At 36.9% G+C, this 9292-nt stretch overlaps 1 long non-coding RNA gene across 1 annotated transcript; it reads left to right on the plus strand.

The window, feature by feature from the left end:
* Nucleotides 1-537: 537 nt before the first annotated feature.
* LOC118239718 lies at nt 538-5142 on the plus strand. The gene is made up of 2 exons (XR_004772544.1): nt 538-724; nt 3754-5142. It is a non-coding gene; the product is annotated as an uncharacterized LOC118239718 (long non-coding RNA).
* The last annotated feature ends 4150 nt before the right edge of the window (nt 5143-9292 follow it).

The following is a 9292-nucleotide window of genomic DNA, read 5'->3' on the forward strand; positions in this document are numbered from 1 at the left end:
TTTGACCCTCTTTCAAATCTCCGTGCTCATTTCTTAGTCATTGGGTTCAGGGCTGTAGTTAGATCACACAGCCTTTTCTTCCTCTTGGCTTTTCTGCCACAGCGAGTGACTCTCTATCACAAGGGGAGTGTTCTGTCATCAGGAGAGTGCATATATCCAGCTGCTAAAAATGTAAAAGCGATTTTTTCCTCTCATTTTAAAAAACCTTGAAACAACCTCTAATACAAAGTCAGTGTGGAATCAGCTGAGGCTTCTCTTTAATTTATAGTTGTTCTTTTTTTCTTTACAGTTATCAAAACAAAGATTTCTTGGATGAAACTAACTTAAATACTTAAGAACTTTATTGTTTTATTTATTCCCATTATTTCACAACAAACTAATAAAATAAATTCATTTAATAATTTGATTTATTATGGATATATGGGACTCAACCTTGAGTGACTCAACTTTGAGTAAGGCTGATACAGTAGTTCAATAGAGATATGCTTACCTAAGATACATAGACTTTTAAAATTGAGGTTTCATCCTACAGAAACAGCTGACCTGAACAAGGGGTTGCTCATGGACCCCAGACTGAGAACTAGGAGACCAGCATAGGACTCTTACAGACTCCCTGGAAGAGGACGTCAGTTTGGAGGTCTGGACAATCCATTGGGCCACTGGTAGTGGATCATTATTTACACCTACTGCTCAAATGGACTTTGGGAGCCCACTACACATAGAGGTATAGTCTCTCAATCTAGACACATGGTGGAGGGTCTAGGCCCTGTTCCAAATGATATGACAGACTTTGAAGCTCCCCCAAGGAAGGCCTCGCCCTCCCTGGGGAGCAGAAAGGGGTTAAGATAGGGGACTGATGGGAGGCAGGGGAGGAGGGGAGGGAGAGGGAACTGGGATTTACATTTAAAAGAAAAAGAAAAAAAGAAATGTAAAAAAATTGAGGTTTCACATAGTTTTAAGCAGAATAGCCCAATATGGAAAATGTTAGAAAAGCTACTTAAAGTTATTGAAAATGTAATAGGAAATATTTGTTTCAGTTGACTGATAACAATGAATCCATCTGTTTGGAAAGTTGAGCCATTTGCCCTTTCAAAGTTATTTCCAACAATCGGGTTCTCAGGATGTCTCTGAATCATTTAGATCATTAAAGCTTAGGGCTCTGTTTCAGAGTTTCTGAGGTTAGATCATCATCATATGTGATTAGAAAAAATGTACAACACACCAAATAATAAAGAAAACACTCACCATAGCTTATCAAGAGTCATAAAGAGGAAAGAAGACCCAAGAAGCAGTAGAGAAATATTAGCAACACGAAGTACTTTAAATTTTAGCACCAAAGAGAATACAGCTGAAGTCTCATTGACTTCATGAGTCATGATAAGTAGCACCTCTACAGTTGCATGGTCAGCTGACTTTTAAAGAAAAGATTTATCTTTAACTATGTGTGTATGTGTGGAAATCTGTGTGGGAATGGGCACACGTGAGTACAGGCACCAGTGGAGTTCAGAAAAGGATGTGGGATGCTGAGCCAGTGGAGTTCAGAAAAGGATGTGGGATGCTGGGATTCCAGGTGGTTCTGAGGCACTGTGCATGGCTACTGGGAACTGGACTTCAGTCTTAGGCAAGAATAGTATACATTCTTGACCATGAAGCCATCTCTCCATCCCTTGATTTTACTTTCCTTGATGATATATATTGCATATATACATACAGAGAAATGTATTGAAAAAGAATGGAGAAGAAGTATGTCAGGTGAATCTAACAGAATAGACCTCCATTTCAAAAGACATCACTGCTTTTTGCTGTTCTTGTTCAAACTATGATCATCAATACTGGATTTTGAGAACTTACGTCATTGTCTACTTAGACATTAAAATTCAAGTGATATGTTTTTCTAAAGCAAGTCTTTGTATAACAATGGAATTAGAGTGTGCATTATTATTTCTTTGAGCACCTCTTTCTTTTTTTAAATTGTCTAGACTTTACTAGATAAACACTTAAGGCAAACACAGTTGAAGTCTCTTCCAATATGCTCCAAGCCCCTAGAGCAGGAAAAACTAAAATTATGTATAATATTAGTTAAAGAAACATCAGTCTTAACTTGTAGTCCTCGCACTTATTATAGAAATGTCTTGATTTGTTCTTGGATTATGGTTTCCCATGTACAGTTGCCTTATTATTTTTCCTTCCCTGGATAGATATTTCACTGCAGCCATCCCTTAGGTGGAATGTTGCTGTGCCAATCTCTAGAGGAAAAGATGAGAAGAAACTGAAATGGTCCCTTCTCATTCCACCTTTTTAAAATTTGAATTAGAAACAAGATTGTTTTACATGGGCACCTCTTACTTGAATAGCCATCTCCAGTGGAGCATTGTCAAAGTTGGTGATTAACAGTACTGCTAATTCCCAGCACCAAGAAAATGAATACAGTATTGAATGATTTCCGATTAACCTTAAAAACTCACTTTTAGATCAATGCCATATAAATGAAATTGCTCCTTGGCCCAGGGAAACCATTTTTTCTTGTATATTGATTTGCTATATGGCTAGTTTTAAAAAGTAGAATGTTTATTTTTTCTTTCATCTGATGTATCTCAGATTAGTGAGAATAATTTTAAAACTTATGGAGTTCCATCATGAAAGAGATAACTCTGGCTTCATTAAAAGTAGAATTACTTGCTGTTTTTATGACTCAGTTCTTTGGTAACTGTTATTATTATTTTTTGATTATGTTTCCTACAGAAACAATTTGCACAGTACAATCTCCCCTGATTGCTAACTTTTATTTGAAAGGAGTCCTTGGGGAAGAAGAAAACTTGAAAAGGATCTCAGTATTTCTTAGTGTCATTGTTAACTCTTCTGCACAGATTTGAAAAACAAAATGGAAGCTCAAGCATTCTTAATTCAAAGACACAAGTGCTACTGACTTCTAATTTAACAAGGGAATGAATTGATAGGCAAAATGTTGTGACTGCAAAATATACTGTAAACATTGGCTTACTATTAATTAAATGGTAAAGATTCATGGGTTATGATGAACAATTTAGCTCCCTGAGATTACTTTAATGTTGTTAAGGTTTTATTTTAAGGTAAATTAGAATTTTGCTGTGATTAAGTGGTACTTACAAATGCAGATGAACTGTATTATTTCAAAATATTAAGTAAGTGCATAAACAAATAGGCATCTTGGATGATTTTTGGTTAACTCTTTGCTTCAAGGGAACTAAATTTATCTTCTAATTTTATTACTCATTTTTTGATACTGAACAGCAAAATATTAAAATGAGGCCAGAGACTGACATTGGTGATGGAATAATTCACAATGAAGATTTCTAAAAATAGAATAACATGGATAATTAAATTTTCTAAGGAATTTAAACATATCTTGGGGAATTAATAAATGAACTACTTTCTCCCGCAACAACTATTTAGCTACTTTATTGTCTATTAGTTGTTTTAATTGAGGTACTTAAAGTAATTTTTGAATTAAAACTTTTTATTGGAGATTAAGTCTTTGTTTTTTAAAAGAAGAATAAGTGTTAATTAGGATGGGAGGAGACAGGTAACCTCTACAAGTGCCCTGTCCTTGGCATTGCTTATCTTGTTGCCAATGTTTTTGATTGCTTTCTAAATTTTTAGTTGTTATTTATCTATTTATTTAGAGTTAGGATTTCATGATGTATCCTAGACTACCAAAAGGTAGCAACGCTGTGCTCAGTTTCAAGCTAATGACTCTTGTGCCTTACTGTCCAGAGCACCGGGATTACAGAGGCAACCACCGCACCCATGACTAGCTCCCACCTGTCATTCCTTGTGGATAAATGTCCTGGAGGATGTATGAAGAATGTATCTTGGGAAGAAACTTGCCAATGATGAATGAAGTTGGTTGGACAGTACAGTAGCTTTTCGGGTGATGATATTCTGAGATGAGTCCTAAGCTTTCTCCTTTAGTCCACTGGAGCATGGAGCCCTGACATTAGCAATAACAAGCTGCTTTGCACAGCATAGATGAGCTCCCTTCCTGTTGGGGGATATCATTTTCAGGTGTGTGGCTTTTGTTTATGCTGCATTTGTCTAACTCTGTGAAGTTGTGTTACTGTGTCTGTCTAAAAAACCTGATAGTCCCAATAAAGAGCTGAACAACCAATAGCAAAGCAGAAACAAGGATAGGCGAGGCTAGCAGGCAGAGAAAATAGATAGAAACAGCTGCAAGAGGACAAGGAGAGGAGGACATCTGTGGTCAGCCACCAGGGAAAATTTAAGAAAAGCTTGCAAGAAACAAGCCAAGTAAAGGCTGAGTTTTCATAACTAAGAATAAGCCTCCACATGGGATTTACATGGGATTTACATGGATGGAGGGCCCCTCAAAATGGTCACAAGACAAAAAAGTAAAAGAGTAAAACATCAAGGATACCTTCCCTTTCCTTGTCTTGTGCACTCAGAGAGACAAGCCTCAAAGGCAGCAGTTGCACTCCCTTAGTTCATGCTTGAACATTGATAATAGTTGTTGTAAGGGATGCATCAGAGATACCTCCCTCTTTAGCAACAAACCCTCTGTATAACATCTTCTCAAAACTAGAAATCCATTTTGGAATATGGCTTGATAAACATCATCTCTGTTTAGCAGTTTCCTTTAGCAATAGTCCTTAGCGTAGACCAAGGCTCACACTGTGGTCAAAACCAGTTTCTACATATAAAGCATCTTTAAGTAAATTTTGTTCTCACTGAACTAAAGGCCACAACTTTATCACCTATGTCCTTGTGAAAAAATAATTTGAACCCCCCCCACACACACAGACACACTTTCACATTAGAATAAAAGGGGACAGCTATGCCTTACTCAAAAATCCCCCTCTTTGTTGAGGATAACAGGGAACATTGACTGGAGGATGTGATGATGATTTATCATCCTCATTTCCACCACAGCTATATGCTTGTCTGCTTCCTCAACCACACTGGCCTCTACAGTAATAAGGTCTGTATGAAAGATAATGTTGTTGTTGAGGGCCCAGTGCTGCTTGCAATATTTGAATAATTTTTCATTTCCACTTTGCATTTAATCTTGATATCAGCTTTGACCATTAGTGAACTCAGGAATATCACCCCTGGCAAGAAATGCCCAAATAAAAGATTTTATACTTCTACCACTGTCCAAGGAGTATCTCTCGCCTTCATTCTAGAGTCTCTATTTTCTTCCGGTAGGAACACTGCTTTCATACCCCTAGCTGTGAATACTTTTGTCTACATTTATTTTGGCTAACAGTTTCAGAGAGTTTCTGTCTTTTTTATTGTGGGGAAAGATGTAACAAGGAAGCTCAAGCTATAGCAGTAGGAATATGTGTCAAAGGGTATTCATATCAGTGTAGACCAGGAACAGAGTCTGAGGAGAATTTTGAAGACTAGCCATTGAGCTGGCCTTAAATGGAATAAGACAACTGTTGGTTATTCTTATATTAGTGCCACTATTTCAGTAATTGGTATATCTTGCCTGGTCAGCCATTATTGTAGCTCACAAGATTTACCATTCGTAGACTGTTGATAACTTTCTCTCCTCTCAGCCTGCATAATAATTCCTACAGTCTGAGAGCTAGCCCTCAGGGAGGACACTTCAAAGACAGTACCAGCTTAATTTCTCAAGACCTGTGACAGAAGTTTGTGGTAGCTGGTAGTGTAACCACAGCCAACAATCTGTAGCTGGAGAATTTATAGACCCCAGAGTAGAACCTATTGCTGTCATTGTGCAAATTTGGTACAACATCCAAATAAGTTCTAAATGCTTATCAACATACCATAGATTAGTACAGTTCTCATCCACATTAAAAATTATTCTTTTTGCAGCAGATGGAGTTCATTACAGAAAAGATTTGTCCAAGTGCAGAGAATAGTGACTGTGGAATATCCATTCCCATTTGGATATCTAAAACAAGGTAGACACCCAAGACTTAGAGAAAATTGTGGTGAAGAAGTTAGAAATATTGTAAATGCCATTACTACAAAATAATGTCTTCTGGACATGAGAGGGCTATTGAACTAATAAACTCTCAACAGTTATGGTTGCCTGCCTAAGACTTGCATAAAATCATACCTGTCAACATGGCAGCAGGAATGGGGTTAAGACTCAAGTTTCCACTACTAGTTGAGGAATGAGAGGCAATAAATGGTTGCTGATGGAGGCAGTCAGTTTTCTTCAGAGACAAGCTTCCTGGTTGGTTGTCCATGGTCTGTGGTCAGCCTTCAGCATGTGCATTCAAGTAGAACTAAATGGAACCAGTGGGTATCACACATATTAAAAGAATTGGACAATAATTTAGAAAAGGTTGATGGGCATGGGAGGAGCTGGAGAGAGGTGTGGATAATGCATTGTACTCATGTATGACATCTTACCCCCCCCAGGCTGGTCTTTCATGATTTATTTCTTCTTCTGCCAATAAGATCCCACATCCTAAAATTTTCCAATCTCCAAAGTCTCATACCTACTTAGAAGTTCATGCATTCAAGTCATAAGCTTTTAGGAGACTTTTCAGATTCAAATCATAGTATTTACCAACGCTATTATGAGCAAAAGAACTCCACTTGGTAATTTGGAGTTTATTAATTGAGCTATTTAGGGTTTAAGACAATAGGCACAAGCTACTAATAGAGGATTACATATTGTCAGTTGATAAATTCATCGAGATACTGAAGACAGATATCATGATGACAGTTATATAATAATAAGTTATACAGGGTCTATAAAGGGACGTGGTTGTTATAAAAGCTCTTGGATAGAAAATGTTAAAACTGAAGCATCAAATTATCATCTTTGTGCTATATCCAGAAATCTCTATTACTGCACTAAAATAACTTTTATAACTATAGGATTTATAAAAAATAATCTGGAGTACAAAAATCTGACATTTTATTTCCTGAACAAAAATATACACTTAACACTATCAATGAATTTTTTTTGCAGAAGTTAGTATTAATTACTTAAAGAATCATCTTAATGTTGAAATACAGGATTGATTATTTGAGAGACTTTGAATAAATCTATCGCTACAAACTCTGAAATTTCATGGAGTTTCTTTAACAGAAAATTCTGTGTCTCTTGTCTGCCTGATGATCCTGTCTGTGTAGTCAGAATTAGACAAAATCTAATTTTCACCTTGAGTTCCTGCCATCCTTTTACTGTCCTTTCTAATACAGAATTAGAATACACAAATTGAGGAAGCCCAGTTATAAATTCACCCCAGAGGTTTAAACTCTGGAGAGGTGGTGTTACAGAAGAGGTTGTGGTTGCTTGCTAGCCAAAGAGAGAGACAAGAGGTGAAATTACTAAACTGTAGCTCCTAAAAGGGCTTGCTCACCACTTGAGTTGCTAAGGGAAGGTTAGGAGTGAAGCAGATCATCCCAAAGTTACTACACATATGTAAGGAATATTTATTAGGAAGCAGTGGTCCAGAGTTTCCTCTCCACTGAAATACTACAAGCTACATTGATGAGGAGTCTAGATTCCCAGAAGGGTTTATGCATTGTCTTAGTTATTTTCTAGTGCTGTGATAAAACACTATGACCAAGAACCAAGGTAACTTATGAAAGGAAGGCTTTTGGATGTAGAGGGATGATAGTCTCTATGATGGTAGAGTAGAAGGCACAGACAACAGCTGACAGCTCACATCCAAACACAAACAAGAAGCACTGAAAATAGCCTATGGCTTTTGAAACCCCAAGCCATACTCCCAGTGACACACTTCCTCCATGAAGGCCATACATCCTAAACCTAACTAAGCAATGTTACCCATTTGGTACCATTCAGATGCCCAACAATATGGGAAGCATCTCATCCAAACTACTATATGTGTCATCTTTCTACTCTGCATAAAAGACCTGTGACAACATCCACACTTCCAAACAAGAAAAAGATAGAAAACATTACTAGTAAAACAAAACAAAACACCAGACTGATCTTGTTAAAACAACTTTTAATTTCTACAGACTAACTAAAGATATCTATGATAGAACATGGCCTGCCTGAGGTCTAATCTTGTATGGTGATGTGAATGAAAAAGTCTCCTGTGGGGTCATATGTTTGAATGTGTAGTTCATTAGTTGTTGGGACTGTTAAGAAAGCATTAAAGGATGAGGACTTACTTGTTGGAGGAGGTGTGCCATTGGGAGTGTACTTTGAGGTTTCAACAGCGCAAGTCTTTCTTAGTTAGCTCTTTTTCTCTCTATGCTTGTGAACCAGAATGTAAGTACTTAGATATGGGTACAGTGGCATGCCTGCCTGCTTGGAGTCATGCTCTCTGCCATGGTGGCCATGGACTCTAACTCCCTAGAACTGTTAGCCTTCAAATTAAATATTTTCTTCTATAAGTTGCTTTGGTCATTCTTGGTATCTCCTCACAGCTATAAAAACATAACTAAGACACCTGTTTTTCAGATAGTTAAATGGCCATGCAGTATGTATGATTGAAAGAGATGCCAATCTACAAAGTCCCTGTCATAATCATTTAAAGAAATATAATCCAAGAAGACCCTACTTATCACAATTGAATTAATTGCCTCCCTGTTACAAAAACTAAGCTGACCATCACCTCTGCAGTTGAAGAGTGGCCATGTTGGCGGGTGGAGTACCTTTAATACACATTTCTTGATCTGCCTCTTACCACCTTAAAGACTTACAGCTAGTTTTCAAAGTGATATTCATCAGGGAAAAGTGGTACACCAAGAGCACTGTTTTCTTAACATTCCTTAAAAGGTTCCTGAAAGCTACTGGTTAGAATTGAGAAATTAAGGTATTCTAGCATAAATATAATGTTGGCTCATATTTACATCTCAGAAAGTGTCTGTGGTTATTTACCCAGCTCTTCCATTAGTAATAGCAATACATACATTCAGCACTGATAATTGTTGCTCTTATGTTAAAAAAGGCCATTCAAAGAATCCTAGAATATCTTTTTTCTTTTTTTAAATTGAAAATAGATTTTCTCCTACAATGTATTCTGATCATAGTTTTCCCTTCCCTAATCCCCCAGATCATCCCCATCTCCCCAGCCACCTAAATCCACAGTCTTTCTTCCTTCTCTCATTAGCAAACAAACAGCAATCTAAAATAAAATAAAATAAAATAAAAATAAAAAACAGAATAGGACAAAACAAACAGAAAATGTTACAAAAAAAGAGCCAAAGGAAAACCATAAGAAGTACACACATTCATCACATTCATACATAGAAAACTCATCAAAACACAAAATTGGGAAAAAACTTATAAGGCAAAAAACAAACAAAAAATCAAAAATCAAACAAACAA

Source organism: Cricetulus griseus (genome assembly GCF_003668045.3).
Source record: "Cricetulus griseus strain 17A/GY chromosome 1 unlocalized genomic scaffold, alternate assembly CriGri-PICRH-1.0 chr1_1, whole genome shotgun sequence".
Taxonomy (NCBI): domain Eukaryota; kingdom Metazoa; phylum Chordata; class Mammalia; order Rodentia; family Cricetidae; genus Cricetulus; species Cricetulus griseus.